Genomic DNA, 19734 nt, shown 5'->3' with positions numbered 1-19734 from the left:
TTTGCTTACCAAGATGGACAGTCAGGAAAACATTCCTTTAAAAATGTGTGGGGTTTTGAAAGGGTTATGTGCCACCGGAGAGGCTTTCAGTCTCCATGATGCCTAGGCAACGGAGTTCACAATTGTGAATACTGTGGTCCATATTAGGCCTGGTGAGACAGCTGCTAGAGGAGTATTCTGGTTGACACAGATAACTCAGTATGTATAGTTGTGCTGCACTGACCTCAGTCCATTGCTCATGCCTCAGTACCAGTCTGGGAGGTAGTGTTACTATATTAGCATAAAGGGTTGCCTAGGTGGGCAGGAGCAGGGGAGTTGGAACAATTTTTATAATGTGGGTGCTGACAGCTGTTGTACCAAGCTGGAAGCCTTGTATATAATGGAAACCACTTCAAGCCAGGGGTGCTGCAGTACCCTCCCCACAACACTCATAGTTTCAGCACTTATGGGCAGGAGACAAATGTAAGACATATGCACTGCAACTAAATCAGTGCAAGCTGGCTTACAGCAAGCTAACTTTGTATCATTGCATCCAGAGGTTAAGTGTAGGGGTGCACACAAGATTACATGCACTTCCCAGCATCTCCCCCACCCCACCACACTCGCCATCAGTGCCATGGGGCAACTGGTATGGGGGGGTGTGGGGTCAGTCCCACCTCTTCCCCAGAGTTGTGTAGCCCAAAAGCAGTGTGAGCTTCCTAGCTCCTGCTTTTGGTGTGCACTGTTTTGGGGGATAGAGGGGCAGGCAGAGGAAATGCATAGGAAGGGGAGAAGCGGGGATGGGGAGAGGCTGAGGCATGGACGTAAGGGGAGGGGCACAGATGGAGTATGGGCAGAGAAGAGCAGGAAGGGAGTGGAGCAGGGGAGGGGGTGGGGCAGGGGTACATGGCTGGTGCCCCTGTGGAATCCCTGTACTGGGTGCCTCTGTTGCAGCATGTCATTTTTGGGCACTTAAGCAAATCATTCACTAGCCATGCTGTAGGGACAAGAGCCCCCAGACTCCTCAAACCCTGTTTCTGTGTGTTGGCTAATCTGATTCTAAGCATGGGCTTTGGGTTTGGATGAAGTTACATCTTTGGCTCCAACACAAGAGAGAAGTCATTGAACAGACATGTGCTTCCTTCACCACATTCTTCCCAACTCCTTATATAGATTTTATAACATTCTGCTTTAAACATTTGACCTTCTTTTAATCCTCTACACAATCATGCATTTACTCTATTAAATAACAGTCATACTTAAAAACATTCAAGGCAGGTAAGAGAATTTCTGGAGATATTACAATATTTGAATCACACTCAGCATTAAGATATTATACCCATGTTATATTTGATTTACTCAGGCCGTCAAGAATCGTTTTCCAAATTCGTCATGTTTTTATGAGTATGAATGCTGAGTATGCAAGAAAACACACAAAAGTTTCATAAGAAATTGCAACCTAATATCTCCTTTCTACTTTGAAAGCAAGAAGAAAAAATATTGTTCTGACTCTGTATTTTTTAAAACAGCCAGGGATGTTTATGTATGGCATGCACCTACTTCAGTAATAACAGTTTAAATGGTATTCACCTAGCCATTTGGCACATGCACACATGATGGCTGCCGTGTTAGTGCTCTTTTGAGAGAGGCTTCTGTGCTGATGGAGAGCCTTGACTTTCAAGCCTCTGTGGCATATCCACACAGGAGTAAAGCATTAAGCTGTCTTGATACTTTAGATCACCAAACAGATGAATTAAATAAACCTCATGAATGTCTCTGAACATATAACAAAAAGATGCTGAATATGTTAAGAGGGAAATAATAAAGAGTGTCTATTTGTCTCTAGCGTATCCGTGTTTCTTTGAATTGGTTTTTATATTTAGAATGTACAAAAATGGTAAAGGAGCCTTCATATGTGCCACTGAAGCAGACTGACACTCCGAAGCAGAATTTTTGCCAGTGCCTTATTAATGGTATTAATTTGTTTTGCAGTAGTATTCAGCAGCCCCACTCAGAGTCCAGGTTCCATCGTGCTATGCTTTGTACCAACACAATGGGGGACACAAACCCTGAACTGCAGAATTTGCAGCTAAGGTCTCCAATCCTGCCTTTGGATCTATTAAAGTGGATATTTCCCTACACCACACAGAGCCCCACTGAAATCAGGGGGTGTTTATGCAGGCATAGGCATCTGCCTGCCTGGAACCATTTGGAAACTCAAGAACCGGGTGTATGCCAGACCAATTTATATAGTGCAAGAACTGAGAGCCACTGAACCAAACTGTAAACTATGTGAATAATGGAAACTACTTCAAACCAGAGGCTGTGGTAGCACCCACCAGCCCCCCTGGTTTTAGCTCCTATGGACCCAGGTTATGACAAGACATGAAAAATATGTTACAATGGGAAAAAGTGGGAAAGGTTTGAAGGTAGTAGCAATATAATCTCATGGTTCTGCAGGTTAACAAGAACAATCTGTTGCTAACTAGTTCATTTTCTCCTGATAGATTGTAACATTTGGAAATCAAATAGTAAAGTCAATAGAACTTGAGAGAAGATCAGTCAATAAGGCTCTGTTCCTTCAAAACGCTTATGTAGGTATATGTTCATTGGAAATGCTTTTTTCTTAAAATTCAGCATATCCCCGAGTATTCATAGGGTTGGGGCTTAACTTCCCCTACAAAAACAAGAGTGTTTTAATTAAATAAATGGAAGATTCAGCAAGGGCTTGGTGTTGACATTCTGCATTATTCAGTCATTGACAATAAAACAGATTGACCTATAGGATATTCCAGTAAAAAGTCAGAATATTCCTGTCAACCTTCGTGGAAGTTAGATCTGATCTGAAGATAGAAGAAATTCTTGTTTCTAAGACATTAGAAAACCTTAAGGCTGTGGCCACACTTGGCCAAAACTTTGAAATGGCCATGCTAATGGCCAAATCGGAGGATGCTAATGAGGCGCTGAAATGAATATTCAGTACCTCATTGGCATGCTGTCAGCCATGGCACTTTGAAAGTGCTGCTTTTCGCTCGCATGCGGCTCGGCTACACAGGAGTCCTTTTCAAAAGGACCCCTCAGACTTCGAAATCCCCTTATTCCTATAGGCCATTTTGAAGTTTTTTCTAAGTGGAGACTTGGCCTAGGTGTTTTAAATGCTGTACACTTTTAAAAACATCCAAAATGCTGCCAATTAAGCACTCCACAGAAATAAGTACGGTCATTTGACTCACTGGATATTTTCCAGAGATCTTGAGTTTTCTGCATAAGAATCAAGACAATAAGTATGCATTCTCATGCTGATTTGGGTAAGGCCTGTCATTACCAAAGGTGCTGATGTTATTATTCAATTTTCCATCTATTCTGTCATTTCTCTAATTCATATTGACTTCTGGAATAGGAGAAAATGTTCCCGTGTTGTGGCTACATTGGCTTGAATGAATTTAAAACAGAGGAACACTTAGGCTCATATCTCTGAAGAAGTACTGGCAAAATATGAACAGAAGTCTGCTTTTGCAAGATTCTGAACTTTTGCTTATTAAGTCTTACTTTGAATAACTTGAAAATAAAAGAGAACTATTTCTTAAAAAATATTCAGTAAGAGCCTGTGCTATTGAGATTCTATTTACCTTCTTTTCCTGTGGTGAAATTAGCCTCAAGCATATCTGTTCTAACACTGTTTTTACCAAAGCAGCTCTGGTGCTTTCATCTTCTGCTAGAGCATGGTTTTCCAAATGGGCTCAGGCGGCTTGGGCTGGTGGGTGGGCGGCTGGTGCCAGAATTGCAGGGCTTGGATGGCTCGGGCTGTCAGGTGGGTGGCTGGCTCTGCCGGCGTGTCTCAGTTGGTTCAGGCTGGAGGGTGGATGGCTGGCCCAAGCAGTGCGGGGCTTAGGCAGCTTGGGCTGGCAGATGGGCTGCTGACGCAAGCATCATGGAGCTTGGGCTGCAGGTAGGCAGCTGGCCCTGGCAGTGTGGGGCTTGGGCAGGTGGCTCAGTGGCTGCCCCACAGCTGGAGTGGGTGGCTGGTGGGTGGGCTGCTGGTCCTGGCAGCGCAGGGCTTGGGTGTCCGGTGGGTGCGCGGGTAGCTGGCCCTCCCAGTGCAGGTCTCAGGTGGGTGGGCGGCTGGTTCGGGCAGCTGGGGCTGCACCAGGCACACACAAGGGCCAAGAAAAACTATTTGTGCTTATTTTTAATTTTAAATAACATTTTTATATTAAGTTTGTGTGTTTATTTTAAATTGCAAATTGTATTTTTTGTTAAAGGGGGTTGGATGACGGTGAAGAAGAGGTGTGTGTGTGTGTGTGAGGGTTTCTCAAAAATCATAAGGAGGGCGTGATGCCAAAAAGTTTGGGAACCACTGTTGTAGCTTGTCAGTGTGGCATAGTGCTGAAACCAGCTCATATTTTCTTTTCCCCACAACCTCCATACTCTGAAGTGTTTGTTCTTCATCAGCCTGGAGTGCCATAACCACCAAATTCTCCCCAGAATACTAAGGACTATCATCACAGCATGACAATTGCTGGCTGTGCCAAATAGTGACTCCCCCCCCTCTTTTTGGGTGTGTGGCGGCTGTTATGGATTGTTTTGCATGACAATCATTTTGGTTTCACTCTAAAGCCTATAGAATGTGCACTAAACTCAGAGGATGATGCCTTGCAGTCCTGTAATGGCCTTTCTGATGGAAAAGAGAAAATACTTGCATGTGAAGCAGAAAAGGCCAAACCCATCCAAATCCATTAACTTAATCGGAGTTACCCCAACAATGACTCAGGGTTGCGTTAACGCCCCAGGTCCAACTGACTTTGGTAGATGTTGCATCCAAATTGACAAAAGGCGAGGTTTATCCCTGGTATGATTCCGCTGAAGTACTTATATAGAGGGCAAATTTGGCCTATTTTTTTATTAAACATTTAAAGACTATTGCTTTATATTAACCATGTTGGGCCACAGTCTGATTTATATATATTTTTGCCTTTATTTTGATCCGGTGCTGGGGTTAAATAGCACTGACTCCAGAATTAACAACCAGCAAGCTAGAATTTACAGGTTCCTCTCTACTGACTCTGTTTACTAGCTAGTTCAAGGGATTGAAGTGCAACAGATTGAAGTGTTTCTATGAAATTATATATGCAAAAATAAAATTTAACTTTTGGAATTATTGTTAGGACTACACTGAAAGGCATAATGACAGTTCTTTTGCCTCATTCAGATATAGATGTCTGTGGGTCTGAGGTTCTTGAATTAAGCTGTAGTACAATTCATTCAAGTTGAGCCAAAGAATGAAGTGATACAGTAAGATTTGGTTACCGACTTTGCATTTGTTTTCTCAGCCAAGCATAAAACAGTTATAAAGTGATCCATAGGAGAAAAGATGGTATTTAGTTTCTGTTTGAGTGTCCACGTTAACAATCAGTGCCTGAGTGTTTTAGATTTCAGTCTGAAGTTAGTAGTTCTGAGACAACAATGAATTCTTTTCATGGTTGTCAGCTTCGATGACGGCAACATTAAACCCCTAGAGCACAGTGCATTCATTTCACAATTGCTTTATTTCCGAACTGGCAAGATCACTACTCAACAATAATGAAGGCCTGATTATTTTGCAACCAGAACTTTTGAAATTTACCCAAATCACTTTTTATTAATTGTTAACCAAATTACGGTAGGGTCTCAACATTTGCAAGGGTTCTGTGTTGAGAACCCTTGCAAATGTTGAATTTCACGAATACAGGGGGCTCAGAGCCCCAGGGAAGCCATGGCTGCCGGCACTCCCTGCCTGGGGCCCTGGGGAAGCCATGGGTGCTGGCGCTCCTGCCCGGAGCCCTGGGAAAAGGCAGCCACCGGCACTCTCCGCCCTGGAGCACAGGGAAGTGGCGGCTGCCGGCGCTCTGTGCCCCAGAGCCCCAGGGAAGCGGCCACTCATGGCTGCTCGCGAATACTTGAATACATGAACCTTAGGTTCACGAAGTTTGAGACCTTACTGTATTATTATTGTTCCTATTCATAAAATATGAGAGCAGAGAACTGGAAGCCAGGACTCCTGGATTCTGCTTCCAGCTTTGCCCACTGACTCTCCTCAATCAGAAACAAGTTAAAATGTTCCCTGTCTTTTTACTCATCTCTAAAATGGTGCTGTGCTTATTTCACTGGGAGTGTTGTAAAACTTGAAGGCTACAGTTACATTACAATGCTTGGGTCTTTGCCCATGAAAGCTTATGCTCCAAAATATCCGTTAGTCTATAAGGTGCCACAGGACTTCTTGTTGTTTTTGAAGATACAGACTAACTCGGCTACCTCTCTGTCAGAAGAGATTTCTCCCACAAAACTTTTGTCCACAGAGTTTGGCCACACGCAAAAGGCAGTCGGGAGAGCACTCTGCTCTGTCAGCAGAGTGGCCAGACTGCCTGGCCGCTCTTTTGACAAAACAGGCACCTGGAAGCACAGTAGACAGGGCTACCCGTTGTTCTGGATGCCCTGTCTGTCAAGAGAAGGCCTCTTAGAGTGTCCACACAGCTTTTTTAGCAGCGTTGTGTCTCATGGCTGAGAGGCAGAGTGCTGCCAGCGAAAGTGCTGAGTTTTTCAACAAACTGTCAACAAAATATATTCTGTGTGTGGACATTCCACCCATTTTGTCAACACAACCAGGGTTTTATCAGCAAAACTGGCTATAGTTACACTAGCAAATGTCTGTGGAGCTCTCAGAGATCTCTGAGATGAAAGCACAAAATACTGTTATTTGCTCAGATCTAATCTTCTCAGACGAGTGTTCTGAAGCGTCAGCCAAGAAAGAAACTTGTAAGGACACTATCTTTTGGCATAAATTAGACCTGCTTAGTATATTTTTGTACCTTTATGAACCTTTGAAACCACATCTCACAGGCCTTCCACAAGCCTTGAGAAAGGCAAACTGAGTTTTATTGTGTTATTGTTTACAGTTATTGTTTACAGTGTTATTGTTAACAAGAGTTACTGTGCAGGGTGGGCCTGGTGGTCTACAAATAATCACCTGAGCTGCCATACAGGGTTTCATGACTGTGTATCTGGTCTCTTGTTCTTCAGAGGAGAGTCAACAGGGTTGATATGTTGCAGCACACTAAGCACTTGGAGAAAAGAGAATTCTGTGTGTGGGCCAATAGCAAACTTCCTGATGGCTAGGGAGTAACATTAATGGATGTGAAGGGAAATTCTCTCTCTGTTGAGTGACACCATCCATGTAGTGTCACAGCTGTTTCCTATTCTAAATATAGAGAAATACTGCGGTATCTTAGGTGTGATGTTGGGGCCCTCACATGAGCTCAGCAGGCTGCTCCCATACAATGAACTGAAGGCTTGAGGTCTTGGCTACTGAAGTGATAACTGATGGTAAATGTGAATTTGTTAATGGTGACTAAAGCAGTTTTCTGGGCCGGGGATGGTAACTACAATGAGGAGCTTAAAGGCCAAGCCATTTAAAATGAGAAGAGAATTAATGGTAGTTTCTGTGGCTTATACAGAAACAGAGAGGCTCTCTGGGCAAAAGAAAAGAATTATACTGCCAGGAACTACATTTATTTATTTATTTATTTATTTAGCTTGATGACAAAAAATTTCATTCAGGTAACAGAAGCGATATCTTTCAATATTAAACATCTTTAGGTGATTATTCTTATTCTTCTCCCCCTCTTTGATACAAATGCATGGAAGACTGAGTTGTTATTTTATAGTAACAGAGAGGAAGCTGTGCTAGTCTATACACTATCAAAACAAAAAGCAGGCAAGTAGCACTTTAAAGACTAGCAAAATAGTTTATTAGGTGAGCTTTCATGGGTCTGTCCCATGAAAGCTCACCTAATAAACTATTTTGCTAGTCTTTAAAGTGCTACTTGCCTGCTTTTTGTTTTGTTATTTTATGGTATGGACTGACCTCTAGTGGGACATGGCTGAAATTATCGCTTCAGGTTGAAAGTGGGAAATTGATGTGGGCATAAGGACATTTTTTCAGTCAGGCAGACTTTTATATCACTAGTCACTTGGTATATGAGTTAGCAGCTTTAACAAACCTATTAAAAGAGTTAATAAGTCACATTTCTGTAGCATTTTTCATCCAAAGCTAGCAAGACATCCCAGAAATGTTTAGTTTTTCTAACTTCACAGAACCCCTTCTATGAAGCGGAACAGTACATATGCTCGGTACACATGGGTAAATTGTGGCAGGATCAGGTTTTTGATTTGCTCAAGAATCATAGAATCAAAGAACAATAGAGCTGGAAGAGACCTAAAAAGCCATCAAGTCCAGCCCCCTGCCCAAGGCAGGACCAAACCCATCAGATCAGCCCAGCCAGGACTTTGTCGAGCCAAGACTTAGACACCTGCAGGGATGGAGACTCCACTACTTCCCTGGGTCGAACATTCCAATGCTTCACCACCCTCCTAGTGAAAAAGTTTTTCCTAACGTTCAACCTGGACCTTCCCAACAGCAGCTTGAGACCATTGTTACGTGTTGTGCCATCTGTGACTACTGTGAACAGCCTCTCTTCAGCCTCTTTGCAGCCTCCCTTCAGTAAGTTGAAGGCTGTTATCAAGTCCCCCCTCAGTCTTCTCTTCTGCAGACTAAACAGACCCAATTCCCTCAACCTTTCTTCATAGGTCATGTGCTCCAAACCCCTAATTATTTTGGTCGCCCTCTGCTGGACCCTCGTCAGTGTGTCCACATCCTTCCTATAACTGGGGGTCCAGAACCGGACACAGTACTCCAGATGTGGCCTCACCAAAGCCGAATAAAGAGGAATAATCACTTCTCTGGATCTACTGGCAACGCTCCTCTTGATGCAACCTAATATGCCATTAGCCTTTTTGGCTACAATGGCACACTGTTGACTCATGTCCAACTTCTCGTCCACTACAACTCCCAGGTCCTTTTCTGCAGAAGTACTACTAAGCCAGTCAGACCCCAGCCCATAATAATGCTTGGGATTCTTCCGTCCCAAGTGCAGGACTCTGCACTTGTCCTTATTGAACCTCATCAGATTTCTTGTGGCCCAGTCTTCCAATTTGTCTAAGTCACTCTAGACCCTATCCCTACCCTCCAGCTTATCTACTTCTCCCCCTAGCTTAGTGTCATCCACAAACTTGCTGAGGGTGCAATCCAACCCCTCATCCAGGTCATTGATAAATATGTTGAACAGAACAGGACCCAGAACTGAACCTTGGGCACTCCACTAGAAACCGACCGCCATCCTGACATCGAGCCATTGATCACTACCCACTGGGCCGGACCTTCTAGCCAGCTTTCTATCCATCTTACTGTCCATTTATCCAATCCAAATTCCTTTAACTTGCTGACAAGAATATTGTGGGAGACCGTATCAAAAACTTTGTTAAAGTCAAGATAAATCACATCCATTTATTTTCCCCTTTCCACAGAGCCAGTTATTTCATTGTAGAAACTAATCAGATTGGTCAGGCAATTTCCCTTCATGAATCCATGCTGACTATTCCTGATCACTTTCCCCTCCTCCAAGTGCCTCAAAATGACTTCTTGGAGGAGCCCCTCCAAGATTTTTCCAGGGACTGATGTAAGACTGACCGGCCTATAGTTCCCTGGATCATCCTTCTTCCCTTTTTTAAAGATGGGCACTACATTTGCCTTTTTCCAGTCATCTGGGATCTTGCCTGATCTCCATGACTTTTCAAAGATAATGGCCAAGGCTTGTCAATGATGTACGCCAACTCCCTCAGAACCTTCGAATGAATTAGGTCCGGGCCCATGGATTTATTATGTTTAGCTTTTTTAGATAGCTCCTAACTTGTCCTTTCCCCACCAAAGGCTGTCCACCTTCATCCCACAGTGCATCACTTATCGCATTAGTCTGGGAGCTGTCCTTGTCAGTGAAGACAGAGGCAAAGAAAGAATTAAGTACTTCAAGATCACACAGTATGTCAAAGTAGAACCAAGACTATAACCTACCTCTCTGTTTTCAGCAGCCAACCATTCAGTTTTCCTGCTCTCAATTAATTACAAATGTGATTTGTCATTTTGTCCAGGAGCATCTGCTATTCCCTTCCTACGCCACCAGATACTTTTGTAAAGGAACCAGCTTGGCTGCTGTTTCCAGTGTACAGTGTAATATTTATGCTATGTGTGGCTTGGTGCTTTCTCCATTTTTCTTTTATCCAAAACAAGGATTTTCATATTAAATAAGAATGATTGGTTCCTAAGGACATAACACACACTGGAGAGACTGACTGAGACAAGTCTATGGTTGATATGTTCAGTTTTTAAAAAAAGGATTTATCTTGTGTATATGTGGATAACTTAGTGCTGCATCATACCTCTAAGAGCTAAGCACGGGGGGATGCTTCTCGAACAGGTCTCTCCCCTCACGCATGGAAAGGTAGGATTGGGAGGAAACAGTAGTCCAGCTCTAAGGATTTCCTAGCAGGACTCCATAGATTGCTATAGATGGGGATGAACAGTAGGTGGAGAAGCAAGTGTCTTCCTGTCCCCACTGTGTCACCCCTTCAGGGACTACCTGGGAAAAGTAAATACATATGGCTCTCCTGCTTTACCTGCAGAATTGCTGCCCCCCGCGCCCCCCGGTGGGGGACTGCTTTTAAAGCAGTTCATGGGGGAAGGCATGGCCAGGGATAATCCCTCATAGCATGGCTACACTGGAGCCTTGTTACTAGGGAGTGGGAGGTTGAAGAAAAACACTAGCTCCAGAGCTGGTGTGGAATATGCTGCAAATAACCTTGGCCTCTGGTGGATCTGCAGGTTTTGGAGTAGACCTGCTTCATGGGGAACAAACCCGGCTCTGGATGGATCAATCTGGGAAAAATCCAAACAGGAACTTCATCATTTTCCTTCCCTTTAACCTGTTTCTGTTGGACAGGGTGAGCCAGACTTCAGCTTTTACTACTCCTTTTTGTTCCAGAGCTAATGCTAGTGAAATGTGCCAAGGCTATAATTCCTGTGATAAAGCCCTACCTTTATTCATGGCATAGCGTATGTGATAGGTTCTAGACATGCTGAAATTAGTTTCACTATCACCTGGAGCACTTTAAAAAGGTAGCTATTATTCTTGTTTTACATACAGGAAAAATGAGGCTCAGAGATTAGCTGGTTTGCCAAGGGGTCTGCAGCACACGGGGCAGCCGTTAGGAAAGGAACTCAGCTCTTTAGACCCCACCTATTAGGGATGTTAACAATTAAGTGGTTAACCAGTAAGCCTCACCCTAGATGGATGAGGCTTACAGGCTATGGTTAACAGGTAGGAGCTGAACACAGGGAGGGTGTTGCTCCAGCCCCATGAGACTGCTACAGGTGGGGGTGCTCTTGCATGGCCAGAGCAGCCCCATCCCCTGGCAGGGGGAGCACTCCAGCTCTCCTCACTCCCATTTCAGCAGCCCTAAAGGTGATGGCCACTTTCAGTGTTGAGGAGATAGTACAGATTGTGAATATTTTCAATCCTTGAGCTCTCTGCTGCAAATGCTTAGTAGGGTGCAATTTAGTGTCCTCCCGTGGTCAGTTTGTAGCATGGGCACCTGCTCGTTGAAAGCAATTCGCTTATCATTTATTTAGCTTTCACAGCGACTTAACTCTTTTAAAGCTTTATTTTCACTGCCGTCACATATCTGTGGTACACTGTTCATATTCTTTTCCTTTGACCAGCGAGTGTTCTGCTGCACAGTCCAGTTTCTAATTTAAACAGAGTGCACAGTGACCTAATCCTCAGATATGTTGCTTGTGAATATAAATGTGATTCTTTCTGAGCAGGACTGTAATGTGCAAGCAAAACGACTACTTCCATGTAAAAGGAAAAAAGGGGGATATTGCTACTCCAAACCAAAGGGCCAAATGAAAGGATACCAGGAATAAATTACTTCAGGAAAAGCGACATATGACTGGGAGGCCAAATGTGACTGGTTAACATTAGATGATGCAATTGCGTGTTCAACTCTCCTCTCTACTTTACAAATGAGGAAGATAGTAGGGGAAATAACTGTTTTCAGACAGACTGCAGTGCCCTCTAGAGTCTGTGTGTCTCTTCATCAGTTCTTTGTCTGTTATAATCACGTAAAAGTTCTGTTTCGAAAATAATTTTGCTCTTTGGGAAGTATAATTATATCTGTGGCTTATATAATTGTAAATGTAACCAGGTACTAACTGGCTCCAGGGAAAGAGTAATGAAATACGGAGTTTTTCACTTCTGGGTCACGAGTTAGCATAATTAGTGTGAGTGATGCAATTTCCCTGCTCTACTTCGTGAGATTTGTGTAAGTAGGCGCTCTGCGAGTGACAAATTCCTCAACCTGTTTTATGGTCATGGAGTTGTGGAAGGCGTACAGCGCTACAGATAAGATGCACAAATGTTAGAGGGGTAGCCGCATTAGTCTGTATCTCTGTTAGCCTATAAGGTGCCACAGGACATCTTGTTGTTTATGCACAAATGGTGATTTCTAGCCGAGACAAGTTTAGCAGAGTATGTAGCAGGGTGACCAAGGGAAGGCTCACTTTTTCAGAAAAATAAGGCAAAGGTGAATCAAGGATTTTTGTATTGTTTTAGGAGGACTTTATTACTAAGTGTTCATAGCAGTTCAAGTTTCTTTTTGCTTGCATGCATTGAATGCTATAATCATTACACAGTAGTGCTTTAGGTTAATTTTGCAGTGAGTTTCACCCAATTAGATTCACCTATCCAAAAGTAAAGAACACATTTGGCAAAGATATCATTTTTGGCACATTCAGTCTAAAACAGGCATAGATATAAAATGTGCTACATGTATGTATTTACACAGATGATAAGGAATTAGGTAGTTTATTTGTCTGTCTCTGGACTCTACTGAATTGCTCAAATAAGTTTTGTTGGTTCTATATTGCTAATGCCTAATAGAAATTCTCCTTTAGTTCAATAATCCTTTATCTTTCTTTCACATATGCTCACCATACTACGCTCACCATGATGGACTAGTGCCTTCAGTTGAAGTTACAAATCCAAAACCAGTCATTTAGTTGATTGCTTACCAGTGCTCCTGGATTTCTCACTGATGGTGAGGTCTGTGAGTACCATTTCTATAGTAACAGTAAGACGTGAAGTTGGGTTGGGGGCAACAACCTTCTCATGCTTCCAGCAAAATCTTGCAACCTTCATTGGCTGGTTCCCCATCCCAGATCCTTCACCCCAATCTCCTCCCCCTGGTCACAGCCCAAACTCTTGCACCCATCCTGTTCTCCTGCCCCAGGTCACAATCTCCTCTCAGACCCTGCACTCACTCCTGCAACCCTCCTCCAGGTGAGAATCCTCTCCTGCACCCATACCCCTCCCAAACCCTGTGCCCCATTTCTCCATCTTGCGGAAAAAATTAGAAACCAAACCTGTAGCAGATGCTGGGCACATTGCACTATTGGAAGACACTCCAGTTCTATAGTGATGTGTGTGGGATAAGAACCTATATAAAATAGAACCCAATAAGGATTTTTCCGATATCTTCATGTCAGTGACCTCAAAGCGTGCAGCATTCAAACTCTGCCTGCAAAATGTTTCAGTTGAAAGAAATCAGTTTTCTCTCACCATCCTGAAGAGATGTTTTGTTTTGCCAGAAGGGGGTACTCTAAGATAACCACACAGACAAGTTTTGCCCTGTAGAAATGTATTTTTGTTTGGTGAAAACCAAACCTATGAATTGATGAATTCTGCTCAAACTGTTATGTCTTAAATTTAGGAGGATTTTGGTCTGTTTACTGAATAGGTTCTGTGTAAAAGAGAGTGGCTTCAAATGAGAAAAGCAGGTCCTCACAGGCAAAAATGAAGTAGTGAGGCCTGCACCTACAGAAGTCAGAGGTAAACTGTCATGTCCAAGCTATAGAAATGGCATTACCCATTGCATAGTGTAGTCTTAAATTAGAAATAGTGATTGATATTTTCCCTTCAGAGGCAACACTATGTGGGCTAATGGACAGAGTTTGTGAGTGAAAGCGGGTGTCCATCTGTGAAGCAGATATAATACCTCACCTGAAAGAGGTGGTGGCCATTAGCTAGGGCTTGTACTGCACTTTAAAATGTGGAGCCAGGTTTAACCCTATAATTTATCCCCTTTTTGCTGTGTTGGTACATTGGGGAATCCCTGGGTAGAAGAGTCAGTGTAGCAGCTGCTTGGTATCACCCTCCCTGGTCTCTGCATAGGAAATGTGGCTAGGACGTTGCCTTCTGATAATTCCTGGCTCCTGGAATCACAAAGTGGAGAGCGGGGCAACCAGATGTAGGTTAGAGCAGAGGAGGGCAGTAAAACGGTGGTGTTCCACCAGGGTTAGCCGGGTGAGCTGTTGCCGCTATGTTTACTTGTGCCTTTGCAGGTATGTGTGATTGCAGCCCCCGTTGGCCATGGATTGCCATTTCCAGCCAGTGGGAATTTCAGGAAGTGGTGTGGAACGGGACATCATTTCCCAAAGCTCTCATAGGCTGGGAATGGCAGTCTGAGTCCAATGAGAGCTGCAATTGCCTCTACTTATGGAGGTACATGTAGATATAGAGGCATCAGCCTGCCATGAGCTAACCCTGGAGGACCGGATCTGGCCCATGGGCTGGTATTTGTCTACTCCTGGGTTAGAGCAATCTTTAGACTTCTATGAATCTTGCTGGGAGCCAAACCAGCCCCAGGCTGGCTCCAGAGTTGTGGGAGGGGAGGGAGAAATATGAAAGATGCTATAAATCTGAAGAACAAAAACATTTTTTAGTATCATCTATATCAAAAACAGGGTACATCTCATTAGCTTAACCAAAATATTTTCTTCATGATACATTCCAAGGACAGCTCTTCTGGCAATAAAAGCAGAGGACAATACAAGTATTGTCTGCGTCCTGCAAGTCCCCAGACATATCAAGATAATCCATCTTAGTTTCCTCCAAAAATAGACATGCTAAAGGAGACAAGCAGTAAAGCTGCCAGTAACTCTGGGACACTTGAAGCAGGCTTCTCCTGGAAGTTATAAAAGTCTCAAAAAACCATGGCAGAGAGGGAAAGCTGGCACTTGGTCCCAGCCACAGAGCAGGAGTCCATTCTTAGTGAAGGTTTTTTTTAGCCTGTGTTACATCATGAGAGGTGAGGCTAGAATTGGATGATCAAAAGTGTCTCTTTGGCCTAAAACCTTTATATCCATGAATGGGAGTTATTTTTATTCTACTGTGGGAGACTTTGGCCCCAGATGTTAGAGAAGAAAATCCTGTGTCTAGTACATGGAAGAAATTGTTAAAGAACGATAGGTCTTTACAACCATATGATCCTAGTTATTCTCCCACATTCACTAAACCAAAGGTATCTATCTGCCAAATAAGCGTCACTGGTGTAAACAAAGTATTTCTGATTGAACGGAGTTGGAAACTGGCCTACACAGCACAGTCTGGGTTAGAATATCAAAGGCTGTGGGAAGTATCAGAGAGGTAGCCGTGTTTGTCTGTATCTTCAAAAACAACAAGAAGTCCTGTGGCACCTGATAGACTAACCTAATGTATGTCTCAGTCTGTGGGATGTTTTGGTTCAGACCCAACTCCAAGTTTAACTGTGCTGCCTGTGCTTCTCAAATGTCAGAAGTGATTGGTAATGTGATTATGACAACGTACTAATTTCTGTTTTCCTCTTTGCCATCCCCATTTCTAACATGCACACTACTCAGACATGTACTGTCTATATTGTTCCTGCCAAGATTCTTGAGATCTTCAGCCACAGTGAGTAAACAAGAAAGACTCACGCTACTCTTTTTTGTTTAAATTATCCCTAAAACTAAGCTTCATGTGTAATTAGCAAGACAGGTCTCTCCCAATCTCACTCATAACCTATGAGTCTTTAAAAGGTCAATTTTTAGTATTAAAATATAGTTTAGTAACAAACATAAAAGATGAAGATAAAAAAGCACTAACTTAAAAGTGATAGCACCTGCAAACTTGGAAAAAGTGGAAGATTTCACAACTTGTTTCAGCAGGCAATACCTGAAAAAAAGGTGTAGTGATTTCAAGATTTTTTTATAAGAACACTTGAGTGTTAGAAGTTTATTCTTGTGCTGCAACATCAGCATGGCTAGGAGTTTGTCATGGCCAAAAATGTGAAAAGTCATTTGAGTTCTGACCGAAAGATCACAGAACAGGATATGTTAATATTAATTAAATTATTAATTACGATAAATAATTATTTTAGTATTAGTTAATATTAATTTATTATAATGGGAAAATAAGCTAAAAGTCACAAATATAGTCAATCTTACAATAAAAATTACATAACAATCTTGAACTCATTTTAAAACATATCCTCTGTTTTTTACACACAACTTTTAATTTTAGCTATTCTGTATTTATACCTAAAAGATGAAGTTCACCTGTGTGTCAAAGGAGCAGAACCAGGTGTATGTGCCACGTAAACTGTTTTTAAGGGTGTGGAAAAGTCTAGTTAAGGCTATGCGGCTAGATCATGGACGAGAGATTTGGGTTCCTTTTCATTGTGATTGGGCTTCCAAGTTGAAATTACCAAATAGCCAAGATAGAGGTGTTAGTCCATAGCTTTCCTTCTCTTTGCATATTATCCCAGAGCCATGATTCTTAAAGGAGGCTGGTTATACCACTAGCATGACCATTTGAGCTTGAGATGTACCATGTTCACTGGATAGTTGGGAAACACAATTTCTCCATCTTTGGACTGGTGTCACATATTCACAGGCATGAAAGGCCAAATTATCTTCTCAGTTACAATTAGTATGGTCCCATCCAAGTCAATGGGGCTTCCTGAACACCTTAAAATATAACTTGGCCAAAACCCACTTGTATAATACAATCAGCTAGCATGGACACCTGCATCTGTGTAGTATCTCATTGCCTTCAGTGGCATTTGCACAGGTTGTCCAATGTGGCCGTAGGTTCAGGCCCTCAGATGTGATCTGCTTGCACTGCTTCATCTTGCAACCCAAGCATCCAACTGTGCTAGTCTTGGTTCATTGCTTCTTTGGGAGGATCAAAGTGGCTGTGTAATATTTAGGGGGGTTTCTGGGCCAACCTGAGAGAATCTACCATGGATAAATAGCTTAATACCAGGCTACTTACAGCCCAGAGTGGGGTCTCCTTCTCAATAAGGCAAACCAAGCCAGCCACACAAATAGCTTTGCCAGCCCCTTGGCCAGCCAGAAGCTACACAAGCAAACCCACAGATTCTTCATCTGCTCCTAATGCCCAAACCAGCAATCCTCCTTACTCAGGTGAGAGGCTATGAAAACCTATTTCATCAAATCCACACAGATCCTTCCAGCCCCCAAAGGGAGGAGCCACATCCCCTGGTCAATATAAACTTAGATCTTACCCAAAACAGCACATTGTGCCAATCATTTAGCATTTAAAATCTAAAGGTTTATTAACAAAGAAAGAAAGAATAGGGTGAGAGAGAAAAATTGTTAAAGTGGTACATTACATGCATCAGTTAAAACTACTGATGCAGGATACAGCCAATAGTAAAAACCGCTATTCTTGAGAGTCTCTGAAAATACATCCCCTGAGGAATGGGTCCCTAGTCTATGCAGGCTTAGCTTCTGAGGACTGGCCACTGCCAGGAGCATCTTTACAGACTTGCCATGTGGAGGGAAAAACCCTTTCTTCTTCACTTAGGCAGGTTACCTGTTGGGGCATTATGCCGTTGACTGCCTGGTTAGCCAGCATGTCTCAGTCACTTTCCATAAGATGTGGATTCCAAGTCGGAATCTCTATTCCTTTGTTCAGTGCATGTCACCTGACAGGGAAGTGACCTATCTTCCATTGTGATCCTTAGCCCTACAACATTTCTAATACAGGCATAGAGCCAATGGCTATAACTTCACAAACAAACCTGGCACAGACGTATAAGCAGCATAAACAGATTCACTAGAACACCAGCTTTAATTAGACACCTCGCTTGGCCCACTTGGCATAAGATTTAATGCAAACTTAATACAGTGGTTACAGTTTGTTTTTCATATAAATTTAAAAATTCAGTAATGTCACAGGCTATAAGCCCCGCTTAGGTTTCCCCTCCCACACAGGCTATGTCTCACTGCAATTGCCTCCCAGGGCTATTCTGGGGATCACCAGGATGGGAGTGCTCCAGCTGCAGCACTGCTCTGCCATCCTCACTGAAGGATACAGGCAGGCAGTGGGGTCAGCCATACTGGCTCTATGCCACTGAGAGGATTCACCTGTCAGGGCAGTCCCCAGCTGGCAGCTTTACTTCTACTTTGTGGGGCCATGGGAAGGCAAGGCAGGCTTCACAAGGACCAGGATCTGGCCCTGAGTGTTCACTCCTGAGCAAAGGTTTTGAGGAAAAATAGTATGTGGTAAAATTGAATGTCTTTTGAGCTTAATTGCTACCGATAATCAGGCAATGAATGCCATTTCATTCAATGTATGTTTCTGCCAACATAACAAGCCCTTACCTGCTATAGTGTGTGAAGCATGGATAACCTTAAGGCATCATACTTGAAGGAGAAATTCCAGTCTGTTGCATAAGGCATTAACATTTTTAGTGTCCATGTAAGACCTCTGATGCACTATTAACAATGTATGTACTGGTTGGCTTGGTTTATAATCAAGAAGAGGTAGTTGGGAAGACTTCACCTTTCATTTTACAAGTTTTAAGTACACCCTCTTTGTTGAAATCTCTTGGCATGAGAGATGACTTTGGGAAGTCAGCTGGGAAAGCAGAATTTCGTCATCAGCCAGTTGGAAAGCTCTGGGCAAAGAGATGTACTTTGCAGTTCTTCCTAACCAGGGCCATGTCTATGTTTCAGCACCTTTTTGTAAACCTCAAATTGCAAAGCTGCAGCAGGACAGCTAGCAAGAATGTAAGCCCCCTCATAGCTGGGAGCTGCACCCTTGGGGCACTGAGTTCCTGATAAGGACAGGTTATATGGGAGATCAGAAATGACAAGGCAGCTCTTAACAGTAGCCTGGGTTTAATTGAGCAGCACTAGCATGTGTTGGTCTGCCCAAGCTGGGGATCACACCTGCCAGCTGCTAAGCAGACACACCCTAAGGCTGCTCTCACATTTGATGACGCAGGGCAGGCACAGAAGTGATCTAAGGCTAATCAGAGAGCTACAACCAGCTCCTTTGCTAGCCCCTGTCCCTTTTCTTTAGTCACAGCTGAGAATCTGACCCTTTCTGCTGCGTGACTGGGACTTGACTTTCAGCCGGCCACTGACAGGCAGTCAGTTCAAACCACAGGGCTGAGGTGCCTCCATTGGGTCACCCCAGTCAGACAGTGGGAGGCTGCATTCTGCATTCACTGTCATCTCCAAATGGCTTGCAGAGGCAGTCCACGCTGTGCATGTGCTGGGTAAGCCAACAGGTGTGAGAGGGAGGAATGAAGCAATAGAGAATGGCTGTTCCACTTGTCTGGCCCCTCTGCTGTCCCTTCTGGCTCTTGGTGCTTGAATGTCCCAGAGGGGCTTCTCCAGGAGAAGAAGTGAAAAGGAAGGGTACTGTAGAGATCTTGCTTCTGTCTGCCCCCAGCTGGATCCACAGTGTGCCGGAAGCACAAGGGAGAAGGCCTATACTTACGAATTCACTCACTCCTGGCTTCATTTCAGACTTACTTTAGAGCTACGGTTGGGAGAAATGGTGTACTGGAATGGTTACAATGTGGTAGTTTTGTTAAGAAATACTTTAATAATTAACATGCAAAGAAGTTGATGCTTTCTGGAGCAACAATGTCTGACCATGACAACAGCTTTCAGTACGTCAGGAGTTCAGTGACACAAAATTTACTTGGCAA

Source organism: Carettochelys insculpta, chromosome 1, assembly GCF_033958435.1.
Source record: "Carettochelys insculpta isolate YL-2023 chromosome 1, ASM3395843v1, whole genome shotgun sequence".
Classification (NCBI taxonomy): Eukaryota; Metazoa; Chordata; order Testudines; family Carettochelyidae; genus Carettochelys; species Carettochelys insculpta.
This window is presented reverse-complemented; position numbering follows the sequence as displayed.